Source organism: Wolffia australiana, chromosome 9 (genome assembly GCF_029677425.1).
Source record: "Wolffia australiana isolate 7733 chromosome 9, ASM2967742v1".
NCBI lineage: Eukaryota > Viridiplantae > Streptophyta > Magnoliopsida > Alismatales > Araceae > Wolffia > Wolffia australiana.
The window spans coordinates 7,645,986-7,659,521 of record NC_135843.1 but is presented as its reverse complement, the minus strand read 5'-3'; the positions used below and the strand labels follow the sequence as shown (position 1 = coordinate 7,659,521).

The 13,536-nt window shown below is 42.6% G+C and overlaps 1 long non-coding RNA gene across 1 annotated transcript; it reads left to right on the top strand.

Annotated features, from left to right (window-relative positions):
• The first annotated feature begins 545 nt into the window (after window positions 1-545).
• LOC144707788 (uncharacterized) lies at window positions 546-4,129 on the top strand. Its single transcript, XR_013582544.1, has 2 exons — window positions 546-1,470; window positions 3,708-4,129. It is a non-coding gene; the product is annotated as an uncharacterized LOC144707788 (long non-coding RNA).
• Window positions 4,130-13,536: the final 9,407 nt, after the last annotated feature.

Genomic DNA, 13,536 nt, shown 5'->3' with positions numbered 1-13,536 from the left:
AGAAACAGTACTGCAGGAGGTAATTAACGCTGTAGGGGATCGAGTGGAGCGCACATTCCTGGTGCACTGGCAGGGGCGCTCGACATCGGACGACACGTGGATCACGGAGGATGACCTACGGCGACACCGACCCGACCTGCTCCAGCCCATCGACGACGTCAGGGAGGCCAGCTCGACAGAGCCGAGCTCTTCCCGCCCTGGGAGGATGATGGGGGACCATCGCGACGACACCGCCATGGGACACGTTCGACCTCTCCGAGCCGCCCGTGCCGACGCCCGCAACCCCGACTTTAAATACTCGTCGTAAGTCCTTTATTATTTTCCTGTTTTGGTTGTTGTGATAAACGTTCGGACCCGGCCATGTGTTAGGCCTCGTCCTCTCTCTTTTACGTTCCGTCCTTTTGTTACGTGTAAGAGGAGGGCCACGTCAGGAGACGGATCCCTCCTCCCTTTATGGCTTCTTGGCACCCCTCCCCCCTATATAAGGGGAAGGCATGCCCAAGGGCCTGACGAGACCATTTTGAAAAAGGAATTGAGATGTTTTGTTTTACGTTGAGTTTTTCTTCTGTCGGACGTAGTCAATTATAGCAGTGTAATCGTCTTCTACCTTGGCCAAGGAGCCAGGATAGAAGGCCGTTCGACTCCCAGGAGCTCGCCATCTTCTTCCGCTACGGTCAGCCCCGCGGTTCCTTGATTCCCCTCGCGGATCCTTGGCGGCTCCGTTGATCGGCGCTCGGAAAATCACCGCGGATCTGAAATCGTCCGCCTCTGCGGAGTCCGCGGCCGCACATTCGCTGCATCGAGCCTTGCGGCCTCCACTTCGGCGCTCTCGTTGCGCTTGGCACCCGTTGCCCCGCCGATCGTTGCCCCAGCACCGTCATGGGACCAACGGCTGTCGCCCGTGCTCCTTCGGTCCTCCCTGGGGTCAGCGTTCCGGGACACCTGCGGCCCTCTCCACTCGCCTCGCCCATGGCTGCCCGCGGGTCTCCCCTTCGTTTTCCTCTCGGACGTGATCTGTAATCGCCGGATTTTGCCCCCCCCTTTCTCGCTGGGTCTCATCCACCTGGTCGGCCGCCTGTACCACGTTCTGCGCCCTCCGCCCACCGAACGCCGCCCACGGGGTTCTTGCGTGTCTGCGCCGTTCCTAAAGGCCCCACCTGCCGGCGCTGCCTCCTGCCCGACGTGGACGGGCGCTCCCCGTCCTCACTTCCGCCCGTGTCGACTGCTTCTTAGCGCTCACGCGCGCCAATCGCCGAGCCTTTATTGGACTGTCATCCCCAGCTCACTCGGCTGTTGTTCTTGCACCGGACGTGGATATTCTTGACCCTGCTCGTCCTCGAAGGCCATCCCAGCGCTCACGCGCACCAATCGCCGAGTCCCTTTGGACTGTCATCCCCAGCTTATTCGGCTGTTGTTCTTGCACCGGACGTGGATATTCTTGACACTGCTCGTCCTCGGGGGCAATCCCAGGTTCCATTTCGTTAACCCCACTGTTTTACAGTATTATTGCCTCTTACAGTACTGTCGCCCGCTATCGATTTCCTGGCCGCTATTTGTCGATAAGAAATTCAGCTAGGATAGCCACCCTTCGTCGAGAGATAGGATTTCCTTGAGATTAACGACTGGATCATAGCCGTTGTTGGTGAACTCCTGTGGGCAGTAACGTGCCCCTCACGTCGTGCTAGCTCGTGAGATTCAGCGGGTCATTCAGAGTCGACTCCTGACCTAGTCGTTCCCGTGGTTGTGCTGGAACGTCGCCCCTCCCTCGGCCCGTCCTTCCGCTCTTGGGATTTTCTTCAAAACGTGCAATTTGTTTCCTTCTTTAATTTTAACTGGACACACATCGTGCATCACTGTGACGTAATACGAGCCGTCGATCCTGGCCGTTCCGTATTACATCAAAAGGCCATAGGCTTAGTCTAGCAACCCACCTCCTCCCCTCCCCCACCCTAGAATCCAAGGTACGGATAACATAGAGCGACAGGCAGGGTTGAAGATGGATGGATGGGCCACTAGTCCTATCTCCCTCAGATATTGACCAATGTTTGTGGCTGAATCACAGCTGTTGTATTCTGTGGAGTGGTGCACTAGTGCTTTATGTCAGCCTATCTATCAGGTGATGAGTCAACTTAGTTGTCATAAAAATAAGGTTTTCATGAAACACCCTTATGGACCCAATCTCCATATCAACATCTATGACCAATCACGAGTATCCAAAATAAAGAAAATAAAAATAAATCAGCCAACCTCATCTTCTTTACAAAGATCATACAATCAAAATTAGAAGAGTACTTATGTATTGGCCTATTATAGGATTTGATGTAACACAAGTCTGATGGGATTGCTCGGCTTGTGTTACAACCCAATTTTGATACTGAATAAATGGATCAATGCATACGATGCAACGAAAGTTTTACAAATCAATGATGAAAACTAGACAGCTCTTGGTTTATTTCAGAAACCAGCTAAAGTTTTGGGAGTTGACTAGTCACAGTCAAACTCCAAATGTTCCTTCGGACTAGCTAGACAGTCTAAGTGGAGAAGTGCATGAAGTACCCAAAGGTGTCCATGTCCTCTACCATAAGAGAACTATTTCATATCACAACACTATTCCTATCAAAGTCGTGAGAATCTAGGCAGAGAAACACATAGGAATGCAGCACTGAAAGAAACACAGCTACTATAAATGAAGGGGGGGAGATGATAAAACCTGGTAGGTTTAGAATCTGAAGTGTGTGGAAGTAACAACCGATGGTTGTAATCTATAGAGATCTACTTTGAGTATGGTCAACTAGTTTCTAATCATGGGATTCTCACCGGTCTTAGTTCAAGTCCATCAAGAAGTTCATGAAGACGACTGAGTGGTCAAGATAGGATCGTCCACCTTTGGTATAAGAGTTGATAGCTCAAGGAAGATGATTCAATGAAATCCTTGACCAAGGCAGTGAAATATTGGAGAAGATTTCTCCGATGATTTCCGAATGCATCCGTTTTAACTTTGACGTCCGATTAGTTTTTGATAGTTGTCCACACCGTAAGTCATCCAAGAGCAGGTTCCCTGAAGTGAGTCGATACACACTCCATTGTATCTTCTAGAACACGAGGTGTAGCTTGGCATCTCACGTGTTGGAGACTCGACCTATCAATTCTGTTAAATTGATCCGACATTAATTAGTCCATATGATGATATCATTAATTCATTTTTGAAGGCAAATAAAGGTTATTGGCCGTCTAGAGTTGTTAACTAGATTGATACATGGGCCTAGAGGGTCACACACAAATGGTGTTTTTCATGTCGAAAGACATACTTAACTTTGGGGGTTTTATGAAAAATACCAACTAAGTATAAATAGGGGAAGGCCCTGAATGAAATTCATAAAGGCTACAATTGTTCACGAAGGCTTTGTCTTCTTCTACCTTCTCCCCACACACCCTCTCCATGACAAATGCGATCGTGATGGTCTAACGACAATGATGGAGGTAAAACGGGGCTCGCCAATGAGGACGAGATCCAATGTGCCGAGGTTTGTGTGGATACATCTATAGGCTGCACATTTGAGTAGCTCGTCTCGGCTTGCTCTAGGATCCAAAAAATCACAGATGTGATCCATGTAATGGTACTTCGTTTTATGATTTTATCAATGTTGTCGTGATTTTGTTCAAGTCTTACACTGCGGAATGTTTGATTTTTTTCATCCATGTCAAAGCCTCTAGAACCCAATAGCTGGCACGTGGAGTTGACAGTGCTTGGCGGGGTATAGCAAGTGACGCTCGAGTATGGTACGGCTAGGACGGGGCATTGATGGCACTCAGGTGTGGCGTGGCTGGCGCATGACACTAGAGTTGTTGACTGCCCTTGGGCACTGGTGGCGTGGATGGCGTTGGGGCACGGCATGGTTAGGGCACACACTGGCGGCGTTGGTGAAGTCAATGTGACGCGAATAGCATACAATGTTGGAAGCGTTGCCAGCACTCAGGTGCTTGCGATGTGGCTGACACACAGCGCGGTGGCGCTTGGACGCAGCACAGCTAGTGCGCGTTGGCGGTGATAAGTCCAAATTTAAGGGGTTTTATGTCGTTGTTTTGATTCAGACTTAACCAACAATATTTATGAAAATTTCCACTTAAATACTCTATAATTAATATAGGGCAAGTAAGGGGTCGATCCACGGAGAGGCAGAAATTTAATTTCAGAATTCTTTCTCAAGCTTGGGATGAAGAAAATGATTTTAAACGTGAAAAATACTATTTTTTTTTTTTAGATTAAGAGATGTTTCTAGATTTGTTGGTAATTTTCAGAATTCCCTATGTTTTTAATTAAGCCAAAGTACAAGGAGAAAAAAAATTCAAATTTCTAAACTAATTTTTCTATTTTATCTTAGCAAATTAATCAGAAATAAATATTTTTAGAATTTTCTGGGATTAATTCACATAAGAAAACACAACTATAAGCATTAAAAATGAGAAATAGAGATTTTTTTTGAAATGTTTTAGGTGTTAAAATGACTTTAAATAGCTTATATTAATTTTCTAGATTTTTTCCCAAATTTTTTCGGATTATTTTAACGTAGAAAACAATTTTTTCCGATTTTTCTGATTTTTTTTATTTTTTAATTAATTTTAAATATGAAAAATATGAAATTTACCTACTCCTGCGATAGCCGGAGCGGCGGCGGTGGCGGCGGCAGCGGTGGCGGAGGAGCGGCGGTGGCGGCGGCGGAGCGGCAGAATGGGCTGGCGGGCCTGGATTGGCCCGTAGAGGGCTGGCCTCCTTAGTGGGTCAGCCCACTAAGGTTAGCCTAATTTGGCTAAGTCAAGACAGCCAAATTGGGCTTAAGCTTATTGGGCTTAACCCAATGGCCAGGACTTAGCCGAATTTGGCCAAGTCCTGCACAGGACAACCCTGTGCCCTGCGGTCTTGTGCACTGGCTGCGCGCGGACCGGCGGGCAGAGGGCGGTCTCTGCCGCACTGGCACTGCACGGCGCCGCACCGCACCGCACGATGGCGGCTAGAAGACAAAAAATAAGTGCTTTGAGAGGATAAGAAATGATATTTCAATGCAATTTTTTTGGGATTCGAAGTAGGGAATGCGGGAGGATCTAGAGAGATAAAGGGAGAAATTTTATAGTGAGAGAAAAATGTTTCTAGAGAGATAAAAGGTCGAAATAAGAGGATAGAGAGAGAAAATGAAGAGATAGAGAGAGAAAATGAAGAGATAGTGTAGAGAGAGTTTGAGAGGGAATTTGAAGGTGTAGATGAAGGAGATTTTTTTAAAAATTTTGTGGTGATGAAGTGTGGATATGGATGGACGTCTAGAGAGAAAAATAACAGATTCTAGAGAGAGAAAGCGCCGAAATGAGGAGATAGAGAGAGAAAATTAAGAGAGAGTGTAGAAGGAGTTTGAGTTAGAATTTGGATGAGCAAATGAAGAAGATTTTTTATGAAATTTTTAGGGGAGTAACTATGGATATAGATTAAGGTCTAGTGAGAGAAAAAACATATTTTAGAGAGATAAAGTGGAGAAAATTAGTGTTTAGAGTGAGAAAGTGATGGATTTTAAGGGTAAATGGATGGGAAATGATGGAGAAGGTAGAAATCTAAGATCCTAAAGCCTCAATGCAAGTTTACTGAGCCCTCAATGCTTCCTCTCAAGTATGTATCCTTATATTTTGCCACGATCAGGCGTTTTTCAATGCAAACAAGAGACGAGATTAAGAGAAAACTTCAATAAACTTACATTCAGCAGGTTGAACAACCTGGATTCTGAAAAATGCCTTGTCCTGCTGGCCAGCCACTTGCTAGAGCACATCCAGAATGAGGGAAAATGAGGGAGGAAAAGTCTATTTATACATTGTGAGAATTACTAAAATACCCCTTTGGGCATTATCTATTCTCTTTTCTTGCCATTTTGCCTCTTTTTCTCCATGGGTTGAGAGCTTTGCCTTGTAATTTCCAGTTTGTTTCTTTTGTAATGTGTTTGCAGGCCCAATATGTAGGTCAGGTCGTGGTCCAAGCCCCTCTGGTCTCTCCTTTAAAATCCCACAATTTTGTTTCATCATTTGCAGCCCATTTTGATAATCACTAAGCTCCCAAAATCCTTCAATTTTTCTCATAATGTTATCTTCTAATTCCTGTAAATTTCTGCACACGATGTACCTGGGGCATGATGATGGGGTGCTATCGCTAGTGGACTCCCCACGATGTACCTGGGGCATGATGATGGGGTGCTTGGGCGCAACAGCGTTGATGGCAAAAAGATCAAAGAATCGTTCTTCGATGTAAAACAACCCAAGAATGCGATTCTTGAGGAAGATGAAGCAAATAGTGGCTGCTCCGTATGGCAACACGACACATGCGTGCATGGATGGAAATCAAGAATGGGCTTCTTTCATGCTGACATTTAGGCAGGTCACATTCTTGAAACTGTTCCAAGACGGGGAGGTAATGATGAGGTGGAGTTGAAGATGAGTGATTCTTCCATGGAGTGGTCTCCATGTGGTAAGTTTGGCCACATACGACGAATTCCATGATATCTTTCTAGAAAGCGGTAAAGATATCTCCCAGCTGGAGGAGGTGGGAGCCCAAGATGAAGAAGATTTTCTAACTTTCAAAATGTACTCCAAATTGCTCCTTGGGCGTGCCTTCCTTTATATGGGGTAAGGAGAGATTTCCCTGAAATGTACAAAACACATAAAGCAGGAAAACATTCAAACATGAGGCCCAAACACAATGGCCTATCAGATCATTTCACAAATTGAAAATGCAAAAAAAAACCATCACTCTCAACCGTTGATAGGCTGAGTGTTTGAAGTTAGGATCGTAGGCGCTGGCTCTAGCTGCTCAGTGAGGTTGTTGATGTCCGGTGGAGTTGCTTGTGAGGTGGTCCCCCATCAGATTTAGGCCACGATGACTTGAAGAACGGTCATATTTCTTGTTTCTTCCTTAAGATTGTTACTTCTTAGGTCATGATCATTCTCTTATCATATTAGCACAACCTAAAATAGTGCTAAAAGAAAACTGTTATGAAGCTATTCTGAAATCAGGAAACATGAAAATTTTGGTTGCGATCTAAATGTTGAACAACTAACTATATTGAATTATATTAGCCATCTTATGTCGGGTTCTACAGGCCTTGACATGAATAAAGATGAGGATTCCACGAAGTAGAATATGCGTAACTGAATCCTAACGACATTGAATAAAACCATGAAGCGAAGTACCTTTGCACGCACACATTTGTGATTTCTTCAATCCCAGAGTCAAACTGCTCTAGTGTGCAGCTCGTAGATGTATCCATGCAATTCTTGGCACATTGAATCTCCTCCTTCTTGTTGACGAGCCCCGTTCTACCTCCATCATCGTCGTTACGCCATTCCAATTGCATTGAACATGGAGAGTAGGATTGGGGATAGTGGGGAAGAAGGATAAGGCATCTGAAAATTTTTGACCTGGGTGAATTTTGTTCAGGGCCTTCCCTTATTTATACGTAGTGGGTATTTTTCATAAAACTCCCAAACCTTAAGTATATCTTTCAACGTCCAAAACACCATTTGTGTGTGACCCTTTAGGCCCATGTATCAGTCTAGTTAATGACTCCAACGACGCAATAACCTTTATTTACCTTGAAAATTAATTAATGATGTCATCATATGGACTAATTAATGTCAGATCAATTTAACACAATTGATAGGTCAAGTCTTCAACAAGTGGGATGTTAAGCTACACATCATGTTCTAGAAGATACAAAGGAGTATGTATCGACTCACTTCATGGAACCTGCTTGTCATCGGTTACCGTCTATGTATAGTCCCTCATCTACTTGACGCTCCTTGGATGACTTACGGTATCGTCAACTGTCAAACACTAATCAGTCATCCAAGTTAGTAGTGTTGCATTCAGAAATCATCGGAGAAATCTTCTCTAATATGTCACTGCCTTCGCCAAGGACTTCTCTAATATTGCATCAAGTCTCCATATTGACCACTCAATTGTCTTCATGAACTTCTTGATGGACTTGAACTAAGACCGGTGAGAATCCCATGATTAGAAACTAGATGACCATAGCCAAAGTACAACCCTCTATCCACAATACGTTTTTGGTGTCTCAGGTCTAAGGTTCACTTACAAAACTGTGACGTGAATCGAACTGATTGAGAGTTCATTATAATACCATTTAGGGATTTATATGGATCAATTTAGTGAACTCTTTTCACTAAGGAGCACCCACTAACTGTCCTTAGGGTCTCCACATTAATTGTTTGCGGGACCGGCCATACTCGTCGTATAAGTGAGGCTAGATAGTTATATTCTATTCGGATACTTCCATGTCCTTCTCGCATATCCTTCGAATAGGAATGTTTAGAACACATAACAACTAATTATCTTCGTAATACGATCTCATCATAATTCACTAAGTCAGATAATGTATTCATGGACTTCATTATAAGCATCATCACACGTTCACTATAATGAACATGTTCTATTAATGAACATGGAATGAGATGTGCAATGTGTGATTGGCTTGCCCCACACATATTTCCATCATGTTACAAGCGTTAATGCATGATTTGTACTGCTGGTGTACTATTTTTCATATGTGGGCCTTTAATGTGGCCCCATTAAGGGTTCCTCGCTTCAGCTACTGCTCCCTTGCCCTATTGGTGGGTGTGCATTACCACTTGCCCACCATTAGTTGATTTAGCACTTTACATTCATTGTAATGCTGGTGTACTATTGCTCGAGCACTGGAATGACTAGCTTGTTTAGCCGCTAGCATTGTAGATAAACACCTTTTTTTCATCATCTTGTATCTTACTGTTTATTTACTCAAATTTAAATCCACTTTTGAAAATATAACTTTAGGACAAGAATTAAGCCGACATTATGTTCAACACCATTAAAACTAACAAGGTTAAAAATATTTTGCAGGAGAACATTTTGGGGTCTGTAGTTTTTAAAATCTTAATAAAAATTCTATTTATAGTAAAATGGCCCAATTGATGCATAAAATATGAGTTCATAATGAAATGAGCAAAGTATGAACATAACAATCCCAAAAATACACTAAAAATTTGTATAATTTCATACAAAAAGTGGATTCGTCAATAGCACTATTCTATTGAGATATTTTTGATGTTAATTTCAAATATCATTTAAAAATCAATTTAGAGGATATATTTCTAAAGATAAGCAATCACTGTAGTGAGATCTCCCCATAACTACCTTATCATGGCACATATTCTTGCAGTCTATTAAATATGTGGCACATGATGTATGATAAGTTAGATTTTACTATTGAGTATCAAGTGGGATATTAATGAATGTACTAGATTGTAGGCCCTAAAAATTCATATAAAATATCCTTAGAAATACCAAAAACTTTATCGTTTTCTGTCAGTGCCTTGTACATTTATCATTTCCAATCTCTTCTCACATCCACTTTGTCTGTAAATATATTCTTCCTACAAGACAAGCATACTACCCATATGTTTTTTAATGTTCATTGCTAAAATATCTATTTGTTACAATTCATGTAATGCTTTTAATGTAGTCCATGAATAATGCAAGAACAACTAATGCATTGATGAGATAATATAACATAGCATGCTAGTCGTTCAACCTATGCTCCAAGTATTCCTATTCAAAAGACATTCTAGACAAGCATCAAAAAAGAATATTATTATCTAGTCTCTCTCATATGAATTGTATGGCTGATACCTTTGTTGTATTGTGGAGAGAAAAGGATAGATTGAGTGTGAGCTGAATTCAATCTGATTGTTCACATCATGTCTATATACGTGGCATGGAGACACAAGACACAAAATGATGCAGGACGATTAGGGAAAACTGGGTATGAGGGCTATCTAGTGTTGGGTGGGATAAAACAGACCAAAAATCACACGATCAAATCCAAAGATTTAAATCTGGTGAGAACAATGATGGTGCAGCCCCTTCCCTTGTCAAACGCGTGAGTACTGTCGTATAACCACCGTGGTAAAAATAAAGCAACAAGATCAATAAATTTGAATAGGCAATCACTAGAAGATTCAAAGGCCTATTCAACTAGTCGCCTGAAGATTCAAAATCCCAAAACTAATCCGAGGGTGGGAGAACAAACAATTGAAGAACACTGGATGAAGAACACTAACATCAGAGAGGTAGAAACTACCTCGAGACTAGGATAGTGCATCATGATGGTGCAGGTAATTCTTGACGCGTCGTTGGGGGGGCGATTGATGTGCGCTTCAACATGGCGTTGCAGATCCAAATGCGCAGTCAGTTGGTAGAGGTTCAAAGGGGGAGTCACCCCCTCGTAAGGTTCGGGGCAGCGCCCTGAAATCTAAATGGTTAACGAGGTGCGTTGTTATAGGACGTAGAATCTGAAGGTCTGGATGCTGATTGCAGGAGTCGTGTGGGCAGACGGTTGCGTGCGGCTGCCACGTGGGTGGGCGGCTGGCATACATGTGTGGGTGTGAGAGACTGTTGGGGCCGGGCGGACAGCCCTACGCATGGTGGCGCAGGAGTGGCATTCGTGCGCATGGCAACACGTACGGGCGGTCCTGCACCTGCGGTGCTGGTGGGTGCATGTGCGGATGGGCGTGCGTGCGCGCGGTGGATCTGGAGGGCTCCGGTGCCCTGGGGGTGCAGGAGGATGTCCATGGGCGCAGCGCACGGGTGGGCGGCCGTAGGTATGGTGGGGGGGGCTGCCGTCTGTGCACGCGGTGGCACAAGCAAATGGTCATGGACACGTGCGTTGCTGGCGGGCGATCGTGTGTGTGGCAGTGCGGGAGGGGGCACAGGGATTAAACGGTGGTGGGTGTGCGTACGCACAGGCGGCTGGAAGAGAGGCAGAAGGTTCGACACGCAACGGGCAAGCGGAATGTGGTCTTCCCTTGACGGCGACGATAGCGGCAAGTGGCAACGACAACGGCTTGGAAGGGAAGAGAGTAAGGGCAAACTTCCTCAAGAAGAAAGAAACTTTAATTCTTTAGAAAAATTCACCAAGTGTTTCTTACAGCATTGGCCTATGTATAGGCCTTGGAGGAAAGAGAAAATAAGATAATCGTCCAGAAGACATTGGCGACATGTCAACTTGTCACGTCAAAGGATGGTTCTGAAGTTGTCATTGACGACATGTCATGACAAGGGACGATTCATGTGTAGGTGGAGGCGCGTCTGATGCCGGTGCGTTGTCGTTGTCACCATCAGGACAGTTGTGAAGTTGGTGTTGATGACAATTCATGATGTGGGACATCTCATGTGAAGGTGGCGGCACGAGCTGATGCCAGTGTGTTGTCGTGGTTGCCATCACAAAAGCAATCTTGTGAATGTATATTTGTATTTTAACTATGAACTATGACCTCCAAATAGTCATGTTAGGAGAAGCAAGAAGTTCACGAGAAGGTTGAGTAGTTATGATAGGATCCGCTCCCTTGGAATAAGAAGGTATAACTTAAAGAAGACAACGTAATAAAGTAGTCATCCAATCAAGTTGGATATTGGAGGAGAGTTTCCTATAACTCCATAAGGTTCGAACAATAACTAGGATAACTATTTAACACGTGAAAGCAGATCATACCCTAGCTTAATATATGGGTATTGTCAGAGAACAGAATATATGTACACAGTAATTGATGAATGTTGGGCCCCTTGAGAAACTCAATACACTTAGTTGGATCTTCTATAGCACAAAGCATATATTGAGACTTAGTGGAATGGAAAATAAACCCATATACTGGGTTAGATTGATATTTTCTGTAATTAATCTATATTTTCATATAGAGCAATAATAATGTTGTCAGAAAAAAGTTATAGGGGGATGGGATTCATTAACTAGGCTGAATCATAGACCTAGAGGATCACACCACGTAAATGAAGCAAAAGTAAAAATAAGAGAAGTTTTTTGTTAAATATTGAAAACCAAATATAACTAGGAGATGGCCATAAAGATAATTTAGCAAGTCTAATGCCTGTCATTTTTCTGATTTCTCTTATTGGCTTCCCTCTGATGGATATTATATGTTCGGCAGGTATATCACACACCCATGTCATGTATAGATTCATTACAAATGTTTATTCTTTATTATTCTCATATGAATTCATTGATACGCTATTACTCTGTAAAATAATATGTGACCATAGTCTTGTGATCACTACTCACTAAACAGATATTTAAATACTCATATTTGAGGCACTCCAGATGTAGCTCTACATATTCTAACATAATTATACTTTTTGACTATCATTTGATAAATATGCCTGATCCTGTAATGTTAGTGCAGAGACACTAAGGTACATGATTGGGGCTTCTTTCAAAAAAAAGAGTACAATGTACAATGAGTTAAGCTATATGAATCCTAGAGTAGTTTTATACTTGAAAGTCAATTCAGTCGATTCATGTCACCGTTATGGGGGTGTTGCATAGACCTTAGATGCCAAAGACGTTAGGGATGGATAGTTATTTTTTTACAATGACCTATGGATTTGTAATCATGAGATTGAAATAAGGCTTAGCTTAGATAAAGCAATAATAACAGGTAGAGGATAGTGTGATAAAGATGATGAGATTGACTCAAGGAACAAGGTAAATTAAATTCGTAGACAATATAGTGGATGGGTTGTAGAGATTTACTTCAATAATTCTTGGTATGCATCATCACTAAATTCAACGCCAAATTTGTGCTTCACGGTAATGTTCCTTTTGTCCTTTGACAAATTTGTGCAGAGGAAGGACTGTACTTAAATGATAACTAATGATGGTAAATATACAATGTGAGAGCATAATTAATACTATATATACTTCATAACACCAGGTGTAGCTTGGCACTGCGCTGGCTAGAAACTTATCATACCAACTGGGCTAAATTGATTATCTATTAATGAACCTAAGAGATAGGAACAATAGCCAGTCGTGGCATGAACAGGCTTCTTCTTCCTCCTTAGATCGGACTCCTTCCTCCAATACCAAATGTTGGGATAGAATGCCTGATGCCACACCTTGGCAACACCTAGAGGGTGCATTGTTGGGAGAGAATGATGGGGGACCATCCAACCTTTCCGTGTTCCTTTTTCCCTAATTGGGCCCTCCCTTTAAACTTTTGGGCCTTCTTTTCTTTCTCTTAGGAAGAAGGCCCATATTATTCATTAAAGTGAGTTCATCATATAATAAAATACAGGAATTTTCCTGTTTCAGATGAGTTGAAAATAAATATTTTGCTAATCCTTTATTAAAAATATTAGTAAATAACATTTATTTTAGTTTTATAATAAAATGTAAATAATTATTTTGAAATTAAAATAATATAGCTTTAGATATCTGCTAGCTATCTCGCCATCAACACGTGGAACACGTTAAATCTCATTATTAAGAAGAAGTATGAGCCGGTTCGCAACTCATTGCTGCTCATTTATTTTGGTTTATTTTTAATTTAATTTGTAATTTTTCGAATTATGGACCGGACCAACATCTCTGCGGTTCAAAGGCCTCGCCGCCCTTTTTGAATCGCTTTGTTTGTCCTTTCCTTTGTTTTGGGATG